Here is a 27,986-nt window from a genome sequence, read left to right as displayed (position 1 = left end):
CTATGGCGTGACTGTGCTCCCTTGTCAGAGACTCCCCCTCTAAGAGAAACAACCTTTCCACATCTACTCTGTCGATGTCTTTCAACATTCGCGAAGCTTCAATGAGATCCTCCCTCATTCTTCTAATCTCCCGAGAATACAGTCCCAGAACTACCAAAGGCTCCTCATATGATCACACTTTAATTCCTAGAATCATCCTTGTGAACCTCCTCTGAACCCTGTCCAGTGCCAGCAAAATTTTTCTTAGACGAGGACCCTAAACTGTTCACAATACTCAAGGGGATCCCTCTCCAGTGCCTTATAAATCCTTAGCATCACATCCCTGCTCCTGTATTCTAGAACTCTTGAAATGATTGCTAACACTGCATTTGCTTCCACACCAACGACTTTGCCTGCAAGTTCACCTTCAGGTTTATGAGATTTTGCGAGGCACAGATCGAGTGGACATAAAGTATCCTTTCCCGGGGTAGAAATGTCTACTACCAGAGGGCATGCACTGAGGGTGAAAAGGGGGTAGATTCGAAGGAGGTGTGAGATATAAGTGTTTTACTTAGAGAGTGATGGATGCCAGATTGCGCTGTCTGCTATGTTGCCAGAGGCAAAAGCATTGCAGGCTTTTAATAGACGTTTAAATAGATACTGTACTTTAATATGAAAAGAGGGATATGGACATTGTGTAGATAGGAGGGATTCTGCAGAGTTAGCTCCCTACGCGTCTCCCTTGTCCATTCGTACCCAAATACATTCCTACCGATCTCCCTCCTGGCGCTTATCCTTGTAAGCGGAACAAATGCTACACCTGCCCTTACACTTCCTCCCTTACCACCTTTCAGGGCCGACACTTCACCTGTGAGTCGGCTGGTGTGGTATACTGCATCCGGTGCTCCCGGTGTGGCCTTTTATATATTGGTGAGACCCGACGCAGACTGGGAGACAGTTTCGCTGAACACCTACGCTCTGACTGCCAGAGAAAGCAGGAACCCAGTGGCCACACATTTTAATTCCACGTCCCATTCCCATTCTGATATGTCTATCCATGGCCTCCTCTACTGTCAAGATGAAGCCACACTCAGGTTGGAGGAACAACACACTATATACCGTCTGGGTAGCCTCCAACCCGATGGCATGAAAATTGACTTCACTAAATTCCGTTAATGCCCCTCTTCCCCTTTTTACCCCATCCCTGATATATTTAGATTCCCCCCCCCCCACTTTTCTCTCTTTCTGCTCATCACTACGCCTGTTCTCCATCTCCCTCTGATGCTCCCCTCCCCCTTTCGTTCTCCCTAGGCCTCCCGTCCCATGATCCTTTCCCTTCTCCAGCCCTGTATCCCTTTTGCCAAACAACTTTCCAGCTCTTAGCTTCACCCCACCCCCTCCGGTCTTCTCCTATCATTTCACATTTACTCCTGTACCTACTACTTTCAAATCTCTTACTATCTTTCTTTTCAGTTAGTCCTGACGAAAGGTCTCGGCCAGAAACAACGAAAGTGTTTCTCCTTATAGATGCTGCCTCGCCTGTTGCGTTTCACCAGCATTTTGTGTGTGTTGCGCGATAGGATGCAAAACTGGGCCGAGAAGTGGGAGATGGAGTTCAAACCAGATAAGTGCTATGTGGTTCATTTTGGTAGGTCAAATATGACGACAGAGTATAGTATTAATGGTACGACTCTTGGCAGTGTAGAGAATCCACTACAAACGGTCCCACATAGCGCGGTGCCAGTTTCCGGTTCTCGACTATCAGGGGAAGATCCTTTGATGCCAAGCAGACCTCCTTTCCTGGCTTGAATTGCCTTACCTCTCGACGGAGCCGATCAGCCTGCCGGGAATGCTGCTTCCGGGCGCGCAGCAGAGAAGCCATGGCTCATCTCCAGGTGCGCTTGTAGCACTGGATCAGCAGTTCAGCAGCAGGAACTCCGACGTCGATTTGCTAATCAGGGAAGAGCGGGGGCTGGAATCCCTTCTGGCATTTTCTGGTATTCAAAGGAAGACATACCGGTGAAGGACGACTGGAGGTTATTGTGGGCGATGGCTGTTCAAACCAGTTGGGAGCTCCAGGACGTAGGGTTGAAAGAAGCAGGAGAGCGCAGGTTTGTCTCCAGCTCCTGGTTCACTCTCTCAGTCTAGCCATTAGATGGCGGGCGGAAGCCAGGTGAGAGGCTGGCCGTGGCAGCTGCGAGAGAGCAGAAAGCCTTCCAAAAGCGGGAAGTGAATTGTGGTCCTGTCACGAGGCGGGGACAAGGGTGCTGGGAGAGGACCCACAAGCAGGATACAAACACGTCTTTCTTAGGTATAATAAAATAGCGTTTATTACTCGCTACACAGAAGATTGGGAAATCGAGGACAAAGAGGAACACGAACCTTGGACTAGGGGACTAGGGACTTGGATCGCCGCGGACCTGGGACTTGGAAACAGGGAAATGGGAAACTCGCGGACCGTGGACTTGGACCCAGGGGACTGGGACCGCCACGCCCCTTGGAATTGGACCCTGGGACCTTGATTCACCGCCGCCAGACACTTGGATACCATGGAGCACTGCAGCCAGACAGGAGGACACCAAAACACAGGACAAGGAGTCTGGAACCAGGACTCCTGCTTCAGATCAGGCATCGAGCCGGGACTCTTCGAGGGATAGACGCAGATAACGGGCAGGAACATCGAGTCAGGACATCCCCTTCCACTCAGGCACCGAGCCGGGACTTCTTCGAAGGGTTGACATGGACAAGGGGCATGAACATCAAGTCAGGACTCTGCCTTCAGCTCAGGCACAGAGCCGGGACTATTCGAAGGGTAGACACGGACAAGGGGTATAATCGTCGAGTCAGGACTCCGCCTTCAGCTCAGGCACCGACCCGGGACTCTTCTTCGGGGGGTTGACAGGGACAAGGGGCATGACATCGAGCCGTGACTCCGCCTTCAGCTCAGGCACAGAGCCGGTGCTCTTCTTTGGGGGTAGACATAGATAAGGGGTATAAACGTCGACTCACGACCGCCTTCCACTCACCCCTGGTAGATTAAACTTGCCCGGACCCACTCTGGCGACGGAAGATGAATTGCTGGTACTCCGATGCGGGCTGGATCACTCTTGGCTTGTTGTAGCAGCGGCGGTGGCGACTTGCGAAGGCTTCCTTCACACTCTCGCCCCGAAAGGCTAATGCCAGGGGCTTAAAAGCTGCCGGTTCGTGTCGAAGGTAGATTACCTTGATTGCAAAACTCAAGGGACGCGTGAAACGAAATTAAAAGGGAACAAGGCGTCAATGGTCCGGATCGCAACCTAACGAAATTTAAAGGGGAACCGATCCGGACCATGACAAGTCCACGATGAGACACTATGTCTTGAGGGAAGCCATGGAGCCTGAACACATGTTGAGCCATGAGTGTTGCAGTCGCATGAGCCGATGGGAGCTTGCGGAGAGCAATGAAGTGGGCAGACTTGGAAAATCGATCCACAGTGACCAGGATAGTGTATTTCCAATACACGAGGGCAGACCTGTGATTAAGTATACTGAGAGGTGGGATCAGGTGCGGTGGGGCACAGGCAGTGGACATAACATGCCTGCAGGACACTGCCGTGATGTCTTGTTCCAAGCGCAGGTGGCACAGGCAGGTACAAAGTCATGGACATCCTGGAACATAGATGGCCACCGAAATTGTCTCTTTACAAAATCCTGAACCCGTTGAATTCCCGGATATCCAGCCAAACGGGAGAAGTGATCCCATTCCAACACTTTGGAACGTACCGCAGCAGGGATAAACAGCCGGTTGGGACGTTTCCCATCCGAGCCTGGATCTGATTGTTGGGTGGCCCTCACCTCTGCCTCCATTCCCCAGATCAATGGAGCAGCGATACGAGGTAGGAAGAATGGGCCCTGGATCGACACTGTCCTAGGATCCGTCAAACTGCCGGGAGAAAGCGTCGACCTTTGTATTTTTGCTGTGGGGACGATACGTGAGGATGAAATTGAAACGTGTGAAGAGAGCCCGCCGGGATTGACGAGAGTTGAGTCTCTTATCATGTGAATATAGAGGAGGTTCTTGTGATCTGTCCAGACCAAGAATGGATGCTCTGCCCCCTTCAGCCAGTGTCGCCGTTCTTCCTGGGCTTCCTTGATGGCCAGAAGCTCCCGGTTCCCAACGTCGTAATTCCTCTCGGTCGGAGTCGGGTGAAGGGAAAGAAAGGCACAAGGGTGCAGCCGGCAATCCGCCTACGAGCGCTGAGCGAGGACAGATCCAATGCCTACATCGGATGCATCAACGTCGGCAATGAATGGTTGAGATGGGTCTGGGTGTTCCAGCACCGGGGCAGTGGTGAAACGTCGCTTTAGCGCTCAAAATGCTGGGTCGGCATCGTCCGTCCAGTGGAATCATGCCGAGATCTTCTTGCTGAGTGCAAGAATTGGAGCAGCAATAGGGAAAGTTCGCAAACCCCATGAAGCGCCATACCTGTTTGACTGCAGATGATTTGGAACTGCCTGAACTTTACTAGGGTCCATTTGAACACTGGATGTGGTAGGTATATAGCCCCAAAACGACACCTGGTCTTTATGGATTTCACAGTTTTCAGGTTTGGCATACAGGTCGTTTTCAAGAAGGTGTCTGAGTACTCTCCGGTCATGCTGGACGTGCTCCTGATGACAGCGGGAATAGATAAGGATGTCATCTAAATACGCAAACACAAACTGGTTCAACAAGTCCCTAAGCACATCGTTAACCAAGGCCTGGCATACAGCGGGGGCGTTGGGCAGACCAAAAGGCATCACCAGGTATTAATAGTGGCGATTAGAGGAGCTAAAAGCCGTTTTCCACTCATCCCCTTCTCTTTTTCTAATCAGAGTATAAGCATTGCGCAGATCAGTTTTGGAAAATATGGTTGCTCTCCGGAGATGTTCAAACGCAGACGCCATCAAGGGAAGGGGGTAACGATTCTTCAGAGATGTTGTTCAGGGGACGATATCGATGCAGGGGTGGAGCTTACCATCTTTCTTGTTCACAAAAAAAGAAGCATGCTCCTGCTGGCGAAGTTGACGGACAGATAACCCCCATGCTCAATGCCTCCTTAATATATTTCTCCATGGCCACCGTTTCAGGACGAAAGAGGGAAAGGAGGCGGCTCCGGGGAGGATTAATGCCAGGTAGCAGGTCTATGGCACAGTCGTATGGTCGGTGTAGGGGCAGGGTAGTGGCCTTTATTTTACTGAAAACGTCAAGGAGGTCCGGGTTTTCAGCCGGAATCCCGGACAGTCCACATCCTTAACTGACACAGGAGAGGATTCATGGAACGGAGCTTGAGCTAGACCCAGACTGGTAGACAGGTATACCGGTCCCTACTCTTGGAGTACCTTCAGAGACCAATCGATCCGTAGGTTATGTCGGGCTAACGAGAGGAGACCAAGTACTATTGACAGATCAAGTGAATTAACCAGATAGAAATCTGTTTCTTCATGATGGTTGCCTTGGACAACAGTTGGGAGTTTGGATGGAAAGGTGCATCTCACCGGTTCCCGGCGCCTTGATATTGAAATTTTCTCTGAATTCCTGAGTGGGAACTCCCTATCTTTGAGCAAGAGGGATCTCCATGAGATTCCTGGCTGCATTAGAGTCGATGAACGCCTTAAACTCATAGGTCTGAGACCTCTACGACAAGGAAGCTGCGACCATTACGGAAGGGATAACCGATTCGTCAGGATTCCCCTCCCCGCTGACGGTATTCTCTCTTACTGAATGCTTGGAACATGTCGCCCGGAAATGCCCTGGATCACCACAGTAAAAGCAGGAACCCGATCTCCGCCGCCGCTCTCTTTCCTCCTGAGACAGGCGCATGCGCCCCACTTGCATAGGCTCCTCTGTGGGCTGGGTGCTGGGTGGTGAGGGAGGGGGAGAGGGCGAGGAAAGACATAGATCAGGAAGTTTGAAACATTCTTACTCTGCGCCACTCAGTCACCCTGTCGTCAACTCGAATAGCCAGATTTATTCAGATCACCCAGACTATCCTGCTCACTCGGACGGCGATCTCATGACGAACCCCTGCGTTTAGTCAACGCTGGAAAGCAGTGATGAGAAATCCCTCATTTCAACCCGTCTCTGCTGCAATGTTACGGAATTTGACTGAATAGGCTCTCACCGTTCCTCTGCCTTACGTAGGTCGAAGAATCGGTGGGCTGCCTCCTGACCCCGTTCTGGAGGATCAAAAACCCCCTTTAACTCCGTCACGAAATGTCGGAACGACTGGGCTCCGGGGTATCCTTGCTCCCGAAAAGCGTTGATCAGACTGAGTGGAGGTCCGTCAAGAAGAATGACGCCAATTTTCGCGCATCATCACCAAAACGACCAGGCTGGGCTTGGAATGTCAGCTCGCATTGGGTAATAAAATTACCGCAACCATCGGGATCACCAGAATACCTGCCTGGTGGTGGAATACTCGGTTCCTAAACGGTCGTTGGAGTAGGATTTGCTCCAGGCGCGAAAGCGACAGCGTTAGTAGCAGAGATTGTCCAGGCAGCAGAAAAGGAGGACCTGCGAGATGCTGGGAGGGGGAACTGAGGCGTCCTGAGCTGCTTAATTGTGCTGCCGACAACGTTAATAGCTGTCAGCTGATGCTGGCTGTTCACGGTAAGTTCGTGGACGGCGACCGTGAGTGCGAAAATCGCAGACACCCGTGTCCGATTATCTGTGGTGAGCTCCTGAACAGTTGCGGCTGAAGACGATGTCTGTTCCTCCAAGTGAGTCTGGGCTTGACGTCACGACGTATCCGCCTCATTGCATCTGTAACTTCAATGAGAACAGATTCCATTGCCTGTAGCTTGTCTCACGGCGAAGTTCAGCTGCCCTTTCTGTGATGCTTCCATCTTTCTGTGTGGTCGAGTCTTATTGTTACCAGGTTCGACTATGGACCTGGTGCGGAGTAAGGGACACTGAAGCAGGTCGATAGTTCACAAACCTTATTGCGAACAGTGTTAAAGGGAAAATAAACAATAAACACACACACACACACACACAATGCTTGTGGAACGCAGCAGGTCAGGCAGCATCTATAGGGAGAAGCGCTGTCGACGTTTCGTTCCGAGATGCTTCGTCAGATCTTCTCCCTATAGATGCTGCCTGACCTGCTGCGTTCCACGAGCATTTTGTGTGTGTTGCTTGAACTTCCAGCATCTGCAGATTTCCTCGTGTTTGCATTTTAAATAAACAATAAACGCTAGGCCAAATAGGGCCATAAACTAAAACTCCCAAATAGGAACCAAAGCCTACACTGCGGCTGAAAAAAATCTAAACATGAAAAGAATATCGCTAGTTTTCAAAGTCAGTTGACTTGAAAGTCCAATATATCAGGGAAAATGCCGAAAGCAAACCCGGAGTAAAGCGTTGCAGCGTTGCTGTGCTCTGTCCAACTCTCGACAAGCACTACGACGACAAGTATGGAGTTAAATTATATCATGATCAAATAATAATTATCTGACAATTGTAAATTCACAAGCACAATTGTCGTATCTACTGCACTGCCGAATCCGTGGTTGTGATAGTAAGGTTCATACTGTACCTGTCAGTCTCTGGTACAGTGTGAGAATGTGGGGTTCAATCTGTACCTGTCAGTCTCTGATAGAGTGTGAGAGTGTAGAATTCAATCTGCACCTGTCAATTTCTGGTACAGTATATTAGTCTGTGGCTCATTCAGTACAGTGTGAGAATGTGGTTTCATTCTCGCTGTGTCAGATTCTGCTACAGTCTGAGAGTGTGAAGTTCAAACAGTAACTGCCAGTCTCTGGTACAGTGTGACAGTGTAGCGTTCAATTTGTAACTGTTAGTTGCTGGTACAGTGTGACGGTGCGTGGTTCAATCTGTAGCTGTCGGTCTTTTGTACAATGCGTGAATGTTGGGTTCATTCTGTACCTGTCAGTCTCTGATACAGTGTGAGAGTGTGGGGTTCATTCTGTACCTGTCAGCCTCTGGTACAGTGTGAGAGTGTGGAGTTCATTCTGTACCTGTCTGTCTCTGGTACAGTGTGAGAGTGTGGGGTTCATTCTGTACCTGTCAGTCTCTGGTATAGTGTGAGAGTGTGGGATTCTTTATGTACCTGTCACTCTCTCGTACAGTGTGAGAGTGTGGATTTCATTCTGTACCTGTCACTCTCTGGTATAGTGTGAGAGTGTGGGGTTCAATCTGTAACTCTCAGCCTCTGGTATCGTGTAGAGGTTTAGTGCACAGTTTACTTCGAAGTATTATTCATGCAGTTTGAATACAGCAGTTGATTAATTTGATTAAATGTTCTTTGATCAATTGGACACAGTGATCCATATTCATATGTCAGAATCAATGCTATCAGTGTATAACAGCATCAGACATAGGAACAGTATTGTGTCATTCGGCCCATGGAGTCTGATCCTCCATTCTATCATCAGACACAGGAACAGTATTATGTCATTCGGACCATGGTGTCTCCCCCATTCTATCATCAGACATAGGGACAGTATTATGTCATTCGGCCCATGGTGTCTCCCCCATTCTATCATCAGACATAGGAACAGTATTATGTCATTCGGTCCATGGAGTCTGCTCCTCCATTCTATCATCAGACATAGGAACAGTATTATGTCATTCGGCCCATGGTGTCTCCCCCATTCTATCATCAGACATAGGAACAGTATTATGTCATTCGGCCCATGGAGTCTGATCCTCCATTCTATCGTCAGACATAGGAACAGTATTATGTCATTCGGCCCATGGAGTCTGCTCCTCCATTCTATCATCAGACATAGGAACAGTATTATGTCATTCGGCCCATAGAGTCTGCTCCTCCATTCTATCATCAGACAAAGGAACAGTATTATGTCTTTCGGCCCATGGAGTTTGATCCTCCATTCTATCATCAGACATAGGAACAGTATTATGTCATTCGGCACTGTGAGAGTCTGTAGGCTTATAGTAGATATCAGTAGATATGCCGTCTCCAGAGATGGAGGCAGAAAGATCAAGAAAGGGGAGTGATGTGTCAGAAATGGACCAGGTAAATTTGAGGGCAGGGTGAAAGTTGGAGGCAAAGGTAATGATGTCAACGAGCTCACAGCTACCTGGACTATTCCTCTTCCCACCCTGTCTCTTGCAAAAATGCTATCCCCTTCTCACAATTCCTCCTTCTACTCCTCATGTGCTGTCAGGATGAGGCTTTTCAGTCCAGGACGAAGGAGATCTCTTCCTTTTTTTTATACAAACGGGCTTCCCTTCTTCCACCATCAACTCTGCACTCAAACGCATCTCTCCCATTTCCCGCACATCTGCCCTCACCCCATCCGTCCGCCAACCCACTCGGGATAGGGTTCCCCTTGTCCTCACCTACCACCCCACCAACCTCCAGGTCCACTGTAACTTCCGCCACGTCAAACGGGTTCCCACTACCAAGCACATCTATCCCTCCCCCCCCCCCTTTCTGCTTTCCGCTTTCCGCAGGGATCGCTCCCTACGCGACTCCCTTATGCGGAGCAAGTGCTACACCTGCCCTTACACTTCCTCCCTCACCACCATTCAGGGCCCCAGACAGTCCTTCCAGGGGAGGCGACACTTCACCTGTGAGTCGGCTGGTGTTGTATACTGCGTCCGGTGCTCCCGGTGTGGCCTTTTATATATCGGTGTGACCCGACGCAGACTGGGAGACTGGGAGACCGTTTCGCTGAACACCTACGCTCGGTCCGCCAGAGAAAGCAGGATCCGCCAGTGGCAAAACATTTTAATTCTATGTCCCATTCCCATTCTGATATGTCTATCCATGGCCTCCGCTACTGTCCAAATGAATCCAAACTCAGGTTGGAGGAACAACACCTTATATACCGGCTGGGTAGCCTCCAACATGATGGCATGAACATTGACATCTCTAACTTCCGTTAATGCCCCTCCTCCCTTTCCTACCCCATCCCTGATATATTTCGTAGTTTGTTTGTTTTTTCTCTCACTCTGCCCATCACTTTACCTGTTCTCCATCTCCCTCTGGTGCTTCCACCCCCCTTTCTTTCACCCGAGGCCTCCCGTCTCATGATCCTTTCCCTTCTCCAGCTCTGTATCACTTTCGCCAATCACCTTTCCAGCTCTTAGCTTCATCCTAACCCCTCCGGTCTTCTCCTCCTATCATATTGCATTTCCGCCTCCCCCCAATACTTTCAAATCTCTTACTATCTTTCCTTTTGGTTAGTCCTGATGAAGGGTCTCGGCCCGAAACTTCGACAGTGCTTCTCCCTATGGATGTTGCCTGGCCTGCTGTGTTCCACCAGCATTTTGTGTGTGCTGTTTGAAAGTACAATTAGGTGTGTCTTCTGCAGAGGTTTGCAAAAAGTTAAACCAAATGTTGATCATAGAGTACCAGTTGGAGAACAGAATGTGAATTCAGTGGCTATATGTCGCATTACTAAAGTTCTATTACTAAAGACACTTTATTTGTTCATAAAATGAAGTTCGTGATGTTTATACAGGATGTCATGAATTGTACTGCACAGTTATCATACTGAGAAAATAAATAAAACCCTCACGCTGGGGCTATACGGCGTTGAGGCGCGTCCCCTGGGTGGTGGATGGGGGATCCCTCGTGTGAGCGGTGCACCGGATAATATGGAAGAAGGTGCCGTGAACCAACATAGCCTAGGAGAAGGAACTCCGATTCCAGACCCGGGTAGATAGGACTCGTTAGCTTTGGATGGCAGCCTATCTAGGAGAGGGTAAACTCTTATTTCAAACCCGGGCAAATGGAGCTCGTTAGCATGGAAATGCCATTGTTAGCATGGAAATGTCATCGCCTACGGGAAGGTGACCCCGACAGAAAACCGCTGGTCCTCCAGGTTGGGGGTTGTGCAATGGGCTAACAACCCGTTCACGTAAAACAAACAATTGTTACAGAAACCGTCAACAGATTGTCAACCACTAACCCAGATCTCGGGAAAAGCGGGGCCCCATTCAGGATGCTGATGATGCGCTGCAACCAAACCCATCAGGAAGCTGCAGGGCTGACAACCCTCCTTCACCCGAGGAAAACCATATTGGAGGTTCCAAAGCTGCTCTCACAGAAGAAATCTACCCTAATCGGAACATGGAATGTGAGATCGCTTTGGGAGACAGGTAGGTGCGCACAGGCAGTGAAGGAAATGAACCGATACCACCTCACACTCCTGGGCATGTGCGAAGCAAGGTGGAATACTTCTGGTGAGACCAAACTACAGACGGGAGAAACCCTGCTCTATTCCAGCAAAGAAAAAGAGGAAGACCCGTATGAGGCTGGTGTGGTCCTGATTTTGTCCAAAGAAGAAGCCAGAAGTTTGATAGAATGGGAACCAGTGTCCGACCGTATCATCACAGCCAGGTTCGAGTCCAGATTCCAGAAGGTATCCATTATCCTGTGCTACGCCCCAACTAACAACTCAGAGGAAGAAGAAAAAGATCTCTTCAACACCCAGCTTCAAGCAGTAGTTGGAGAGGTACTTAACCAAGATATGTTGATCGTCATGGGAGATCTGAATGCCAAAGTAGGCAGCGATAACACTGGCAGGGAGAGATAGATGGGCCAGAATGGTTTAGTGAATATGAATGAAAATGGAGAACTCCTTACCGACTTCTGTGCCTTCAACGAACTGACCATTGGAGATACTCTCTTTCCCCACCGACGCTGCCACAAGATAACCTGGGTCTCTCCTGACCATCAAACAGAGAACCAGATTGATCACGTCATAGTCCGCCAGCGCTGGAGAAGTTCATTGCAAGATGTGAGAGTCAAAAGAGGAGCAGATATTGGATCTGATCGCCATTTGGTTGTTGCAAAGCTGAATATGAAGCTGTCAGCCAAGAAGAAGCAACAGAACACGCGAATAAAGTTTGATGTTAGAAAACTACAGACGGAAGAGAACAAGAAAGATTTCCACATCGCCTTGCAAAACCGCTTTGGGGCGCTTCAAATAGAGGAACAAGTTGAAAGAACAGCGGAACACACCTGGATTACCTTCAAGTAGGCCACTGTAGGAGCCTGCGAAGAAATACTGGGAAGACCACCAGTCAACAGTAAACCTTGGATCAGGGACGAGACATGGTAGAAGGTGGAGGAGAGGAAAAAGTTCAAACAGGAGTTGAATCAGGCCAGAACCCGGCAACAGAAACAAATCACCGCCAACAGGTACAGCGTGATGGCCAAGGAGGTGCAGCAACAGCTCAGAAAGGACAAGAGGTCATACTTGAATGAAATAGCAGAGCAAGCAGAAACAGCGGCCAGTAAAGTGGACCTCAAGACACTCTACAGGACAACTAAACTTTTGAGATGGAAGAAAAGCAATTTCAACAGACCTGTTCGAGACAAGACAGGCCATCTGCTCACTTCGGTTGAAGATCAGCTGGCGAGATGAAAGGAACACTTCCAGGAAGTATTGAATAGACCACCACCACAGAACCCACCTGACCTGGAGCCTGGAGACACACTCAACATCAATATAGGTGAAATCACCAAGCAAGAAATTCGAAAAGCCCTGAAAAGCCTGAGGAACTCCAAGGCTGCTGGAGAAGACAACATTCCTGCAGAAGCATTGAAAGAGGGTGGAGAGGTTATGGTGGACCATTTGCATATTCTGCTGAATTTGATGTGGAGAACAGGAGAGATCCCATCAGATGGAAAATGGGCCTCCTTGTGAAGCTGCCAAAATCTGGAGATCTTTCACTGTGTGGCAAGTGGAGGGGGATCACATTGTTGTCCATTCCTAGCAAAGTTCTCACCAGGGTCATCGTGGAGCGGATGAAAGACGCCATTGACCAGAGCCTTAGAGATGAGCAGGCAGGGTTCAGGAAAGAGAGATCATGCATTGACCAGATAGCTACACTTAGAGTCATTGTGGACCAGACAATAGAATGGCAAACTCCACTATATGTTTGTTTTATTAATTTTGAGAAGGCATTTGACAGCCTGGACAGAAAGTCAATCTGGAGCATCTTACGACACTATGGTGTACCGGAAGAGATGGTGAACATCATCAAGCGGCTTTATGATGGCTTCTCATGCAGGGTCATCCACAATGGGAGACTGTCCGAAGAGTTCCTGGTCACTACTGGAGTCAGACAGGGATGCCTGCTGCCGCCTCTACTTTTTCTTGTGGTACTCGACTGGGCTACAAGAACAGCCTATACTGGCTCAGAGAGAGGCATCCAGTGGACGTTAACAGGGAAATTGGAAGACCTTGCATTTGCAGATGATCTCGCTCTTCTCTCACACCGGCTTCAAGATATGCAGAAGAAAGTAGATTCCTTGGGAGAGACCTCACAGCGAGTAGGCCTTAAGATCAGTCAGGAGAAGACCAAAGTTCTACGCATTAATAACAAACAAGAGGAGCCATTACGGATTGAAGGACAAATAGTAGAAAATGTAGACAAATTCACCTACCTCGGAAGCAAAATCAATAAATCAGGAGGTACAGATGAGGACATCAGAGCAAGGATCGGAAAAGCCCAACATGCCTTCACAACCCTGCGACCTGTTTGGAGATCTACGGCCATCTCTGTCAAAACTAAGCTCCGTATATTCAGCTCCAATGTGAAAGCCATCCTGCTATATGGAACCGAAACATGGAGAATCACTAACACCAGCTGCAACAAGATCCAGACCTTTCTCAACAAATGCCTCCTGCAGGTCCTCCGCCTCAAGTGGTACGACAGAGTGTCAAAACTAGACCTATGGAAGAGAGAAAATCAAGAGCCCATTGTATTCCAGATAAGGAGGAGGGAGTGAAGATGGGTCGGCCACACCGTGAGGAAGAGCCAGTCGACTGTCACTCGACAATCACTCGAATGGAATCCACAAGGGAAGAGAAGAAGAGGTCGCCCAATGCAAACCCGGAGGCGTAGGGTTTTGGATGAACTGAAAGCCGCCGGCCAAACTTGGGAGACTGCAAAAACATCTGCTAGAGATCACAGGAAGTGGTGGACTTCTGCAGAGGCCCTATACTCCATAAGGAGCGAAAAGGATTTAAAAAAATGGAGAATGAAAACTTGGCTGCATTAGATAAAGAAAAGGCAGAATGAATGTGAAACGTGTTTACAAAGATACATAGTCTACAGGAACAACACACACACACAAAATGCTTGAGGAAATCAACAGGCCAGGCAGCATCTATGGAAAAAAAAAGTGCAGTCGACGTTTCGGGCTAAACCCTATGGCGGTTTGTGGCAGACTTGACGATATAGGAGATGAGTATTTTAGGAGACAAGAGCATATTCTGATGGACAATGGAAGATCGATCAGAAACGTAGCGTTTGAGAGTGCCTTTGGATGATGACTTTACTTTGGATTAATTGAAATGTGTTGTCAATAGGTCAAGTACTACAACCCAGGATAGGATATAGGAAGCTATCATATACTCCATCTGCCCAAGACAGCCCGAAAGCGGTTGTTTGAATTTTATAAGAAGGTCCGGAAGCAAGAGATGTTTCCGAGAGACTGGAAAAGTTCTGTGGTGCTGTCTACTCTTGTTTTAGAGACGACAAATTTACTTCCTCATTACAAATTTGTGTTTCCTGAAGGGAGATCTATGCTGCCCTGGTACCACTGGGAAAACTATTCTGAAAGTTTTTTACAGTTAAAAATCAGCAATATTTCCGCATTCAAATCCTTATGTTATGCCAAGGAGGGAGGGGCTTTTTATTAAATTCAGAAATCTTGGCATTGGTGGTATTTTTTACAACTGGGTATTTATTTTTTTTGGCCAGTCATTCAGAGTGGGGGTGGGTCGGGAAGAATGTCATCAGAATTAGCAGACGCCTCATGCCCAGGAATTGCACTCCACTTTGACACTTGTTGGGTAGTATGGGAATGTGCCGTGTGATTTTTGTAATGTCCCAGAGACGGTGGAACATGTGATCATTTTGTGCCACAGATATTCTTGGGAACGTGGGAAGCTGTTTAGGTAAATAATGGGTGAGTTGGGATATAGAATTTGTAGGATATACTGACACCTGAGGCAGGGACGGTTATGACGTGTAGGACACTGGTGAACGTTTCAGATAAAATAGATTTGGGACGCAGCATCTGATCCCCATCAAACGTCCCTTCATACTCCATTACAGTAGGTGGTGCTAATGCAGCTGTTGGGAGAAAGTAGGAGGAGAGTGAAACAAGACCCCTGCTACCCTGCCGACTTCACCATTGCAGTCAGTCCTGGCGCCCCGTCATTGAGAGCCCACTGGGGGCTCCGTCAGCACACGTAGATCAGTGTGACAGTAATCAGGCCCGGCTCCGCCTTCTCCGGGACATCTGAGAAACGGAAAACAATTATGTCCCCGCTGCTGAGGCCCACATGAGTATCTTTGGGTTTCTGATCGCGATATGATGAAAACCTATCCCGCTATAATAGAGTTTTTCTCCTCCCAAAGGAATTCACTGACGCTGCTACCCACAATGAGAATAAATCGAGGAGAGGTCAGACATATCTTCATATACAGAAGGAATCAAAGGGTGTACGTAGGGATCGGGAAGAAAAACTGAGGTTAGGTGAGCGAGCAGGATCGAAATGAAGGGGGGAATTCGCTCGAAAAGCCGAAAAGCCTACTCCGACTTCTATTTTCTATATTTCCACGTCCAACCTTTGTGATCAGTGTCTCAGGCAGAAGATATCACCGTTTATTTGCCACTGGGGACCAGGCTTAGTGGAGGGGCGCATGTGTGAAGTCCAGGGTTCAAACCCAGCATTTCCACACTGTTGTTTGTGAAGTTTGAAAACTGGGCGGAAAATCCCAGATGAAGAAAATTTCCGCACGATGTTTGGCCATTCATTGCCTTGTTGAGACGCCGGGATAAGCCTGTGACACGTGGGACAGTTTAGAATGGTTCCTTGCTGTATATCAGTCGTCGGTAGGGAAATTCTAAAAACACCCCCACTTTTAGGGAAGTGACGAAAGCTCGGCCGTGATGTTCTGAACATTGGAAAAACAACTATAATTCTCATTGAAACCTACTGAATGCTGAAGGACCAAGATAAGGTGGACGTGGAGAGGATGTTTCCTATGGTGGGAGCGTCTAGAACTAGAGGGCACAGCCTCGAAATTGAGTGACGACCTTTTAGACTGAGGTAAGGAGGATCTTGTTTTTAGCCAGAGTAACAAATCTGTGGAATGCTCAGCCGCAGACTGCGGTGGAGGCAAGTGTATGGGGTTGAGTGGGATCCGGGATCAGCCGGGATGGAACGGCGGAGCAGACTCGCTGAGCTGAATGACCGATTTCTGTTCCTACGTCGTATGGTTTTATGGTCGAACTAAATCCCGATGAAGGGATTTTTTGAGAGACGTGCTTGCGATGCGGAAACCAAGTCAGCATCTAAATTCGCGAGTTCCGTTCACAGGGAGACGAGGTGATCTTCTGGTTCAACTTGGAGTCCAACATTTATTCAATGATCGGGACAGGATGGGAACGTTAATGGGACCTTGGGATTGAACGCAGTGACTCCCCAGTGTGGCTCAAAATGTCGTTTTTCGTAAGCAGCCCCACAGGAGGCTGCTTACAATTGTCCATGTCTACAATTAAATAAGATAACCCACATTCTCTGGCGAAATATCGGGGTGCAAGATGGGATAAAGCATAAACGACACAGAGAGAATAACTGGGTAGTCCAGAAAGTAAGGAAGAGAGAAACGAAAGTGGAGACAGAACGAGGTAAAACAAGGAGTTATCAACCGAACGAGAAGTAAGTGGATAGGAATAATGGGGAAAGATAGAACTGATGCAACATGCACAGACACAGACACAGACCCAGAGATGTACAGGCACAGATAACACCTAAACATATACAGGCATCGCCACAGACATAGACAGACACAGACACAGACAGAAAACATAGGCCCAGATATATACAGATACACAAAAATACACACCCACACCAACACACACGCGCGCAAACACCCACACAGAGACACACGCACACACACACACACACACACACACACACACACACACACACACACACACACACACACACACACACACACACGAGATTGCACGTCATTCATGGAAGAGCAATGGTTTTTTTTTCATAGCAGAGTGGCGCAGCGGAAGCGTGCTGGGCCCATAACCCAGAGGTCGATGGATCGAAACCATCCTCTGCTATGTTAACTGCTGTCAACATCAATTTTCCGTTTGTGCGCTTTAAAACACGAGGCCATCCCTTCATTGGTATCTGCAAGGAAATTCACTGGCTTTCGGCTGGAATGTACTTTAATCTGTTATCCTTTTTTCACTTTTTGCGGAAGTTTCTGTTTGGCTGGAAAGATTAAACCATTGTGCATTGAGGTATCCTAATGTCATCTATTCTCTGCAGAATGAAGCCGCGTCCTGTATAAAAACAGAAGAGTGCTGGAAACACGCAGTGGGTAGGCAACATTTGCAGAAAGGAGAAGAGATGTAAGGTTACCTAAAAGTGCGGGTGTTTTGAGAATTCCCCTACCGAGGACTGATATACAGCAAGGAAACATTCGTAACTGTCCCACGTGTTACAGGCTTATTCCGCCGACTCAAAGACGGCAATAAAAAGGACAACCATCGTGCGGGAAATTTCTTCATCTGGGATTTTCCGCCCAGTTATCAAACTTTACAAAAACAGTGTTTGAATGCTGGGTTTGAACCCTGAACTTCACACATGCGCTCCTCCATTGAGCAATGTCCCCAGTGGCAAACGAACGATGCCATTTTCTGTCTGAGACCCTGATCAAAAAGATTGGAAGTTGAAATATAGACCATAGAAGTCGGAGTAGGCTATACGGCTTTTCGAGAAAATTCCGCCATTCATTTTGATCCTGGTCGCTCACATAACTTCAGTTTCTCTTCCCAATCACTACGCACACCCTTTGATCACTTCTGTAGATGAAGATATGTCGGACCTCTCCTCGATTTATTCTCATTCTGAGGAGCTGAGTCAGGGAGAAAAGGAGAGTTGACCGTCTGACGGTCCTGCAGCAAAGACTTGTACAATTTACGGAATTTAAGGCAAAGAGCAGCAACAGGCTTTCTAAATCAGAGTATTCGCTTAAAAGACCAATGTAAAGGCGGATGAAGTAAATATTTCACCAAACACAAGACTACACATTACTCCTGAATAGAAACAGGATTTTTTGGGAAAATCGCATCAACGCCAAATTAAAGAGAGAATATTTAAATCTGAAATCACTTGTTACATTCAGACTGAAGCGGAATGATCATTAACTACCCAAATTAGCATTGTTCCCTGCAGTCGGGAATGCCGTCAACCGAGTCGTGAGGATGTCAACTTGTGGATTTATTTAACCTGATGATGACGTAAAGGAAACATCCGGACTCCTGGGTCGGAAAATGACACGGAGAGACACAGTGAGGAGAATAAATCAGCCAGCTGCCACGTTGAGGCCATTGAAGGTCTGGCTCTTGTGTTACAGCCACCTGCCACCAGAGGGCACTGAGAAGCTGGGTTTAGTGTTATATCCACCAGCCACCAGAGGGAACGGAGGAGCTGGATCCGATGTTACCGCCGCAACGTATCGTGATCAGAAGCACGAAGATTCCAATGTGGGCGTCAGCAGCAGGTGAAAAGGTGTTTTCCGTTTCCCAGCTGCCCCAAAGAAGGCGGAGCCGGGCCTTATTCCTGTCACAGGTGCGCTGAAGGAGCCCCCAATGGGCTCTCAATGGGTGCACACACGCGCAAACACACACACACACACACACACACACACACACACACACACACACACACACACACACACACACACACACACACACACACACACACACACACCACACACAAGAGATTTCACATAATTCATGGAAGAGCTATGTTCTTATTTTTCATAGCAGAGTGGCGCAGTGGAAGCGTGTTGGGCCCATAACCCAGAGGTCGATGGATCGACACTATCCTCTGCTCTGTCAACTGCTGCCAACAACAATTTTCCGTCAATGCGCTTTAAAACACGAGACCATCACTTCATTGTTAGATGCAAGGAAATCCACTGGCTTTCGGCTGGAATCTGTTATCATTTTTTCACTTTTGCGGAGGTTTCTGTTTAGCTGGAAAGATTAACCAATTGTTCGTTGAGGTATCCTAATGTCATCTATTCTCTGCAGAATAAAGCCGTTCGTCACAATTGGGAAAGAGAGAAAATAATCAACACACACAAAATGTTGGAAGAACTTAGCAGGCCAGGCGGCATCTATGGAACAGAGCCTACTCGACGTTTCCGACCGAGACCCTTCATCAGGACTGGAGAATAAGATGAGAAGACCTTGCATAGGAGTCTCTCTCTCTCTCTCTCTCTCTCTCTCTCTCTCTCTCTCTCTCTCTCTCTCTCTCTCTCTCTCTCTCTCTCTCTCTCTCTCTCTCTCTCTCTCCAACAATTGCAACACAGTGATCAACAACTACCGCAGCCTGCATGAACAGAGCTGAACTTTATATTTCCATCGGACAATGCATTATCCCCTAGATTTGATACCAAATTGGAGGGCCAGTAAATCGGGCTTTTAATTCCAGACTTGGATCTGGTTGCGCGGGTAACCAGACGGGAAACCAGCAAAGATGGACGTAGACGAATTTACAAAAAAACCGTCTCCGGAGGCGCTAGAGGATGCCACAAAGTCGGACTTGGTAAATGTTGAGAAAAGATTAAAACTCACAGAGGTGAAGCCGTCAATGAAAAAGTGGGAGATGCAGAGGGCCATAGCTCAGTATTATGTTAATAAGGAGGTGTTTTCGGCTGAGGTAGTGGAACCTACACCTGAAATGGTAACAGCTAGTGGGACGGTTCAGCTGGAGTTGGAAAAATTAAGGTTGGAACAAAAGAAAAGCGAGTATGAGCTCCAGCTAAAGGAGTTTGAGGCGAAGAGGGAGCATGCAATTAGGTTAAAACAGCTGGAAGCGGCTGAAAAGGAGAAGAAAAGAGCTGAAAAGGAGAAGGAAAGCGCTGAAAACCAGAGGCAGCATGAACGTAGGTTATGTTACGTACCCGTGACGTGAAAGTGGTGTACTTGTCACGTGACAGGTGTTGAAGCTGTACTGGACTTGAGGTAATGGTCTTGTGATGGTGGAGTGATGTCATTTTCTCGCCAGTAGAGGTCATCTGACAGGTTTTTTTTTACAGGGTATAAAAGGAGGACAACTCCCTGTGAGGAGGGGCAGTTCGTGGCTGGATTTGCCATGTTCACTTCATGCCACTGCGTGATTTAATGTTATGACGCAGTTTAGTTGGAAGATGAAGTTTTATTTAATGCCTGAAGTTTAAAGGGTCATTGCCAGCAGTTTCATTATAATACTGCTAGTTGAGAATCTGTGGAGAGTGAAGATCGGAGTTCGGGATTTAAAAGATCGAGGAGAATCGATTTCGACGGTGAAACAGGTTCGACCTTGTTTGATCCTCATTCGGAAGGAATTCGTTGACTGTTCTCGTGTTAATCCCTGTGAAATAGCAGAAAGGATTGGGAACAGTTCTGTAAAGGAAAGGTCAGTGCCTTTAAGCCGTTACATAACATCTTCGTAAAATTCTTAGTGGGAAAAGTTCGACTGGGAATTGCAACAACACGACGTGAAAGAGAATTTAAATCATCTTGAAAAGTCTCTCCCTTAAATGGACTGTGAACATTTTGATCTTTTGCAAAATTACTTTGAAGAACTGTTTTTGCAACATCGCTTTAAGAACTGTTTAAGCTTCCTTGCTTTAAGAACTGTCTAAGCTGCCGCAAAGCAGCTGATTTCCGGTTACGTTAGTGATTTGTTTACTTTTGGGGGGTTTGTTTTCAGTGTTTAATAAACGTGTTATTTGTTATAAAAACCCCTGCTTCACTCATATATTTATTGTTGCTTGAATCCGTAACAGTTAAAACAGCTGGAAGCAGAGGAAAGGGAGAAGGAAAGAGCTGAAAGGGAGAAGGAGAAACAGAGGCAGCATGAGCTGGACATGGAGACGTTAAGGCAAGAGGGAAGAGCTCAACGGGCAGACCGAGAGGAGAGGTTTAATGTTAGTAGGGAGTTTAGATTAGTACCTCCGTTCGAGGAGACGGATGTTGATAGATACTTCTTGCATTTTGCAAAGGTGGCAGTGAATCAGAAGTGGCCCAGAGATCAGTGAGTTGCGTTGTTACAAAGTGTATTAAAAGGGAAGGCACAACGGTCATATGCGGCTTTGTCTGTGGAGGAGGAGGAGTATGAGAATTACGAGGAAGTAAAACAGGCCATTCTTCGGGCCTACGAATTGGTACCTGAGGCCTATAGACAAAAGTTCAGAGATTTAAAGAAAGTGTGGAATCAGACGTATGCAGTGTTTGCCTATGAGAAGGGTGTGCTCTTGGATCGTTGGTGTGTGGCAGAAAGGGTGGAAGAGGATTTTCGGCGTTTCAGGGAGTTAATTCTGATTGAGGAATTTAAAGGTTGTGTTTCGGATGATATCCGGATGTATTTGAACGAGAAGCCTAATAAGTCCATATCAGAATTTGCCAGCTTCGCAGATGAATATGTCCTAACCCACAAGACAAAGTTTTCCTCGACTAAGAGTTACCAGAAAGACCGTAGGGACGGTAGAGAAAGCCCGACGGCTAAGGGAGAAACTAAGCCGGGAGCTAGTAGTAAAAATAAGGAGGAAGAAAAGCAAGCTGGCAGGAGGGTTCCTGGCTTGACCTGTTTTAATTGTGGAAAGGTTGGTCATATTGCATCTAAGTGCTTTGCTCCGAGGAAGGAGACAGGAAAAGGGAACGCGGCAGTCCCTACTGTGTATTGTGTTGATCAGTAAATCGACGAGAAATCCCCAGGTAGATAAAATACGGGAGGGGTGTGCGAAATTTATTTCAGAAGGGACCGTGTCTGTGAAAGAGGAAGAAACGCCAGTTCCAGTGCGGATCTGGAGAGATACTGGAGCTGAGCAGTCATTGATTCTCAGTAAGGTACTAGATTTTGGTCCTGAGACGGGAGAGGTAGTTTTGAGAGGCATAGGAAAAGAGATAGAAGCTGTACCTTTGCATAGGATCATTATAAATTGTGATTTGGTATCTGGACCAGTTGAAATAGGGGTGCGGTCAGAATTCCCGAGAGAAGGCGTGGACGTCGTTCTTGGTAACGATTTAGCAGGTGGTGAGGTTTGGTCAGCAATGAAGCTGCCGAGCCAGCCTGTAAGTGTTGAGGACCCGCCCCGAGATTCCAAGATCTAGCCCACATGCGCAACGACTCGCAGCATGTCGAGAAAGGCAGCTGAGAAAGAGACCAGTTTAAAACAGTCCAGTATCGATTTGGCTGAGAAGTTTTTACCGACCCCGTACCAAGAGGGGTTAGGGGATGGTAAAACGGAGAATAGGGAGGTGAAATAGAATAAAGGAGAGGAGCTAGACCTACCCTTAGCCAGGAGGAAATTTATAGAGGCACGGAATAAAAATGAGAAACAGATAAGGCTGTTAGAAGTTCCAGGGTTGGACATGGATGATCTGTCTGGCTTGACAGAACTGTGTGAAGACGTTGAAAATTTTAAATGTGTTCCCAATAATGAAATAAGGACAGTCCTAGATGAACAGGATGCCATCACCTTGAAGGAGTCTGCTGGGTTAGCAGATGAGGTTGTTTTAACCCGCAGGGTTGAGTTTACTCCGGAAGGGAGTTGCCCAGAGAGTAACTGGGAGGATCAGGAGAACTTAGAATTTGAAAAGGGGACGGGTATTGAAAGCCTGGAAGAGGCAGATGTCGTTTTTGAGTGTGTTCAAGATGTGGATGCACGTGGTACTGAACCTAGTAATGAAACTCAGGAAAAGTCTGAGGTATCTGATTCAGTTTAAAAGGAATGCAGTCCTTGTGGGTCAGATGGACTTGGTTCAGTGAAGAAAGGGTTAACCTTGGAACTAGTGGGAAGTGAGAATTCCCAGTTGTTTGTGTTCGAAGGTGTGTTAAAAGTTAGTGAGGAGATAAAAGGTAGTGATTTGGGTATTATTATTGAAGGAGAAGGGAAACGTGTAGTTCCTAAATTGAATGGAAAAAATTTGAAGTCTGTATTGGTGTCAGAAGCAGTAACCACGCTGAAGGAACAATGGCTTGTTAAGAAGGTGCCTGCGAAAAAAATACAGTTTGATTTGGAAATTAAAGGTACCCCTCTCGCTAATGTTATTCAAGGGTGTGCTGTGAAGAGGCAGAATTTGAAATGTTGTTTGGACAAAGAGGGATCGCTTGCAGATATTAAACTGAAAACTAATAGAATGAATGGTCCTGAAGATAAAACTAACGACTTGCTTAAAAATAAAGAATTATGTGGAAGTTCAGAAGATGAGATAAGTTTGGAAAACATTGTTGATAAAATAACTCCTATGAAAGGAGCATGCAAAAGCCTATTCCACACTGGTGAGCAAGCTAACCACGTGAGCGTTAAGTGGAAAAGGGGCGAAGGTTGACAAAATGCCACTTTAAATAACAGAATGTGGTTTTCAGGGATTTCGACAAAGCATGTAAATAATAAAGACAACACCATGGAATATTGACTGTAAAGTTTAAAAGTAAAATAAAGATTAGTATTTGCATAAACTTTTGTAATATACACGTAAGCTAAGATCACAACTCTTTAGTTTTGTTTTTGCTGAGGAAAAGGAATAACAAAAATAAGTGGTTATTAAGTTGTAGTCTGATGCTACATGCATTTTATTAGGCACAATATATTAAGGTATTAAAGGAAGTGACAATGTAATCGCTAAATGTCTAGATGGTAAATTGAATGTATAACTGCATTACTCTGTAGTGAAGGACTCTTGTATTGTGTCAGATTCTGAAATTCTGTAAGATTCTGTATTAGTTATTTTTCCCTGTGGTAAGAATTCTTAGAAGGATGGCGGTGTTACGAATGAGGAGCAACTCTGATGGGCAGAAGGCTACAGAATCGCCAATGCCCCCCCCCCGCCTTCTTGAGAATCGCAAAATCGCTATTATTTCGGGTCTGATACCAAGGAAATGAGAGAGATAAACAGCTCATACAAATTTATGAGAGAGAGGCACAGCACAGGTTGGAATGTCTCCTATTGACAAAGAGAGAGATTACTGCTATTGTCTCTTGGAGAAGGAATTCTGTATTGAGTACTGTTCTATTCATTGAAACCCCTCAGGGGGCAACCAGAGTGGTCTGTTTTAGGGACTGAATCATCCCAATCCGATTGACACCTGAGACCCCGTGAGTGGGGATAAAAGTAGGGTCTGGGGAACACCTCTCAGACGCACCAAGAGAGACGCTACGAGACCGGTGGGGGCTTGTGCGTGTGTCCACACTTGCCTGGGTGACGAGTCTTCCACGGAACGGTCCAGCTCAAAGACGGAGGGGTCATACGTGAATGGCCACAACAACAACGCATCGAAGGATCAAGATCGTAAAAGGAAAGTCGGCAAGTTAAGAGCTGTTACTGCTCTCACTCTCTCTCTCTCTCTCTCTCTCTCTCTCTCTCTCTCTCTCTCTCTCCAACAACTGCAACACAGTGATCAACAACTACCGCAGCCTGCATGAACAGAACTGAACTTTATATTTCCATCGAACAATTCATCATCCCCGAGACAACGATAGAGCTTATTTCTTGTTGATTATTATTATACCCGCACTTTTAGGTTTAGTATTGATGTCGTATATTATCTGTATATTTGCATTGATATTATTTTTGTGTATTTTTACTAATAAATACTGTTAAAATAGTATCATCAGACTTCAACGGATACTCCTATCTTTGCTGGTAAGATACCCAGTTACGGGGTTCGTAACACCACCTCCTGAGGAGACTGAAGCCCGTGAGACTTCCCTGCCACTATTATTCGAACATGGTTTTTAGTTTACAGGAGCACTGTTGAAAGTGATCTTACCACTTGCTAAACCGTTTGGTACGAGAATACCAAGGCATCCGACTGCAAAGGATAGAGATTTTCACATTCAGACCCAGTGATTTGCGGTCCATTCAGAACTGACGGAACTCTGACCTTCATTCGATCATATGGACGGATTGGCAGGTGAACGATACTCGGGATTGGTAAAATAAATCCCGGACTGTGGGTGTATTCTCCGCTGCACCTCAGACTGCCGTCGCTGCTCGTTACGTCGAAGACTGACTAAAGTAACAGAAACAAAGTGGAGGAGAATTTCAGCCCGAAACATCGACTGTTTACTCCTCCCCATAGATGCTGTCTGAACTGGTCATTTGCTCCGGCATTCTGTGTTCTGGATTTGCAGCATCTGCAGAATCTCCTGTGTTTATAACCGAAATAACAGCCGCAGACAAATAGAAGGAAGACAAGGAGACACAGAGGGAGATAACCGGTGTGTTTGACTGCAGGGTCGTAGAAATAGGGTCAGAATCATAATGAAAATCACATCCGTTGCTTAAAATGTCGGGTCGAGATATCCGGCTGAGTCGGAGCGCAGCCGCCGGATAATAACCGGATGGGGTACAAAGTGAGGAGGGAAAGGAGGACGGGGAGGAAGGTAAAAGCGTAAGAGAGACACGAGGGAAATTAGACAGGCAAAATAATCCAACAAACAGAACAATAGAGAATCGGGGGAAAGCGGCAAAATTAACAAATAAAAAGATAGGAGAAGAACTGATATATTTACCTATCAGCAGAATGACGCAGCGGGAATGTGCTGGGCCCGTTATCCAGAGGCCGGCGGATCCAAAATATCGTCTGCTATTCTTCAGCAGAATATTTTACCGCAAATCGCCATCACGTCACCTGTGTACACAACATACATTTCAGTTAATAATGAAAACTTGTGCTTCTAACTGAAGTTTCCGTCCACTCACTTCATCACTTTCTGAGATTTGTTGAGAACTTCGCGGGTAAAACTACAATTCCTATTATGCTCAACGATTGTCCAACATTTGTTGTTCTCCGCTGAATAAAGCTGTGTCTAGTATTGAACAGATTGAACAGAAAATACTGGAAAGATTCATCACTTCAAGAAACATTTGTGAGTGATGAAACGAGATTACCCTTCTGATCCTGACACGATTAGAAATGGTGAGAGAAAAAGATAGCCTTCAGTGTCAAAGAAGGTGAGAAGTTGGCTGGGAAGTGAAAAGGGGGACATCTCTGATGGGGCGAGACCAATACACGATGGCGGTAAGACAAATCGGAAAGAGAAACAGTGGGCTACAATGGCAGATGAACGAAGAGCAGAAATGTTAATTTCATAGAGAAAGAAGTAATGTGGCTGTGTGATTCCAGGCAGAGACGTTTGTGAGACAAGTGCTGAAAAACAGGTACAGCACACGGCGATCGCCGGAAATAGAACCCGGGTGAGCTGCTTGAAAGGCAGCTATGCTCATCCCTATACCACTATCGCACCATGTTGCAGGAGTTTCGAGTAGTGACGCGTCTCCCGTGCTCCATGTGATTCCACAGACCCAGAGCTGCTCTCTGTCGGATCAATCCTCACTCTGCAGCAGTTTTTATTGCGGCCAGTTGACATCGCCATCCTCAAACAGAGGGAGTTATACAACAGCCAACGAGTATTCACCAGCGATCGGACTGAGTGAGAGCCGAACTCTCAGAGAGTCGGAAGAGCTGCAAATGGTGCCTGCCTCACATCAGCACATGGAAAGCAAATCCTGATCGTGGATGTTCTTTAGACAAGCCGATGTATAGGTACGAGGGTGATTGATAAGTTCGTGGCCTACGGTAGAAGGAGCTGAGTTATACAGCTTTCGTTACATGCACAAATAGCTCAATTCTTTGAGTGATTATTCAGAATGTTTGAAGTTAATAACTCATCGGGGTGATTGATAAGTTAGTGGCTTAAGGTAGAAGGAAATGTTATTAACTCTCGTTACATGCACCAGCAGGCCTGAGGTAGATGGAGATGAGTTATACAGCTCTCGTTGCATGCACACGCTGTTCAACTCTCTGAGTGATTATGCAGAAAGTTTGAAGTTAATAACCCATCCCCTTCTACCGTAGGCCACGACTTTATCAATCACCCCGATGAGCTATTAACTTCAAACTTTCTGCACAATCACTCAGAGAGTTGAACAGCGTGTGCATGCAACGAGAACTATATAACTCATCTCCATCTACCTCAGGCCACGAACCTATCAATTACCCCTGCATTGGACACTTTCTGGAGGTCCAAGATCCGTATGCTCAACGAACGCTGGACTAAGTATGTAAATGTAGGAGGGGACTATGTTGAAATATAATTGTGTTAGATTTTCTAAAACTGACTCCTTCTACCTTAGGGCACGAACCTATCAATCACCCCACGTAGGTGATTGATAGGTTCGTGCCCTAAGGTAGAAGGAGTCAGTTAGGAATAAATAAAATAATAACCAACAACCACTTTGCTGGGATTATACTGAGATTCTCTCCATAGTTGCTAGAAGATTGAGGAGCAGATCTGCTGAAAAATCACATAGAAACGTCATGTGGATAGGGTTACAACGATTGGACATTTCACCTTCTGCAAAATTAACCAGATCTTTTTTTGTGTGTCAGATAAGAAATGGAATTTCTGAAGTGCATCTGTCAAGGTATTTTTGTTCTAGGCCATCGATTGTCCTACTAGTGTTGACAATGGAATTAGGTTATGAAATTCACTCTGTCACTTGTAAATAGTCAAAACCCGCACTTTACTGTCTTTGCATAAACGGCAACAGAACTATGTCGACACCGGGCCAGCAACTTAGAACAAGAATTCTGCTGTTCACTCTGCACCAATACTCACTCAGACTACTTTTCACAACTATAATACCAAATTAAGGCAGCTCAGCTGGCCACGTGATCGATCCTTTCTTCTCCCAGTCACTGACTTGGGGGATCTTCCTTGCGATTGTAGGTTTCAGGAAAGAGTTATCACTGCTAGCACATTCGAAGTTTCCACTTTTATATTCATATTTTCCAATTCAATTATCACATTCCAGTGTCATTGGCCGTAGGTCATCCGGTTGGCTTGAATTCTCCCATTTGTTAGGTCTGCACAAGGCCAGCATCCATTTATTTCCCTCTTCCCAGCAAGCGTCAATTGGTAATTTATGCCTCTTTGT

At 46.7% G+C, this 27,986-nt stretch overlaps 1 non-coding gene and 1 pseudogene across 1 annotated transcript; both read left to right on the top strand.

Moving 5' to 3' along the window:
- The first annotated feature begins 2,028 nt into the window (after nt 1-2,028).
- Nucleotides 2,029-27,986, top strand: part of LOC140717850 (uncharacterized) — a 43,497-nt pseudogene continuing 17,539 nt past the window's right edge.
- Nucleotides 17,031-17,102, top strand: trnam-cau (transfer RNA methionine (anticodon CAU)). The gene has a single exon. It is a non-coding gene; the product is annotated as a tRNA-Met (tRNA).

Source organism: Hemitrygon akajei, chromosome 28 (genome assembly GCF_048418815.1).
Source record: "Hemitrygon akajei chromosome 28, sHemAka1.3, whole genome shotgun sequence".
Classification (NCBI taxonomy): Eukaryota; Metazoa; Chordata; class Chondrichthyes; order Myliobatiformes; family Dasyatidae; genus Hemitrygon; species Hemitrygon akajei.
Note: the sequence above shows the minus strand (reverse complement) of the source record. Positions and strands in the feature narration are given on the sequence as shown.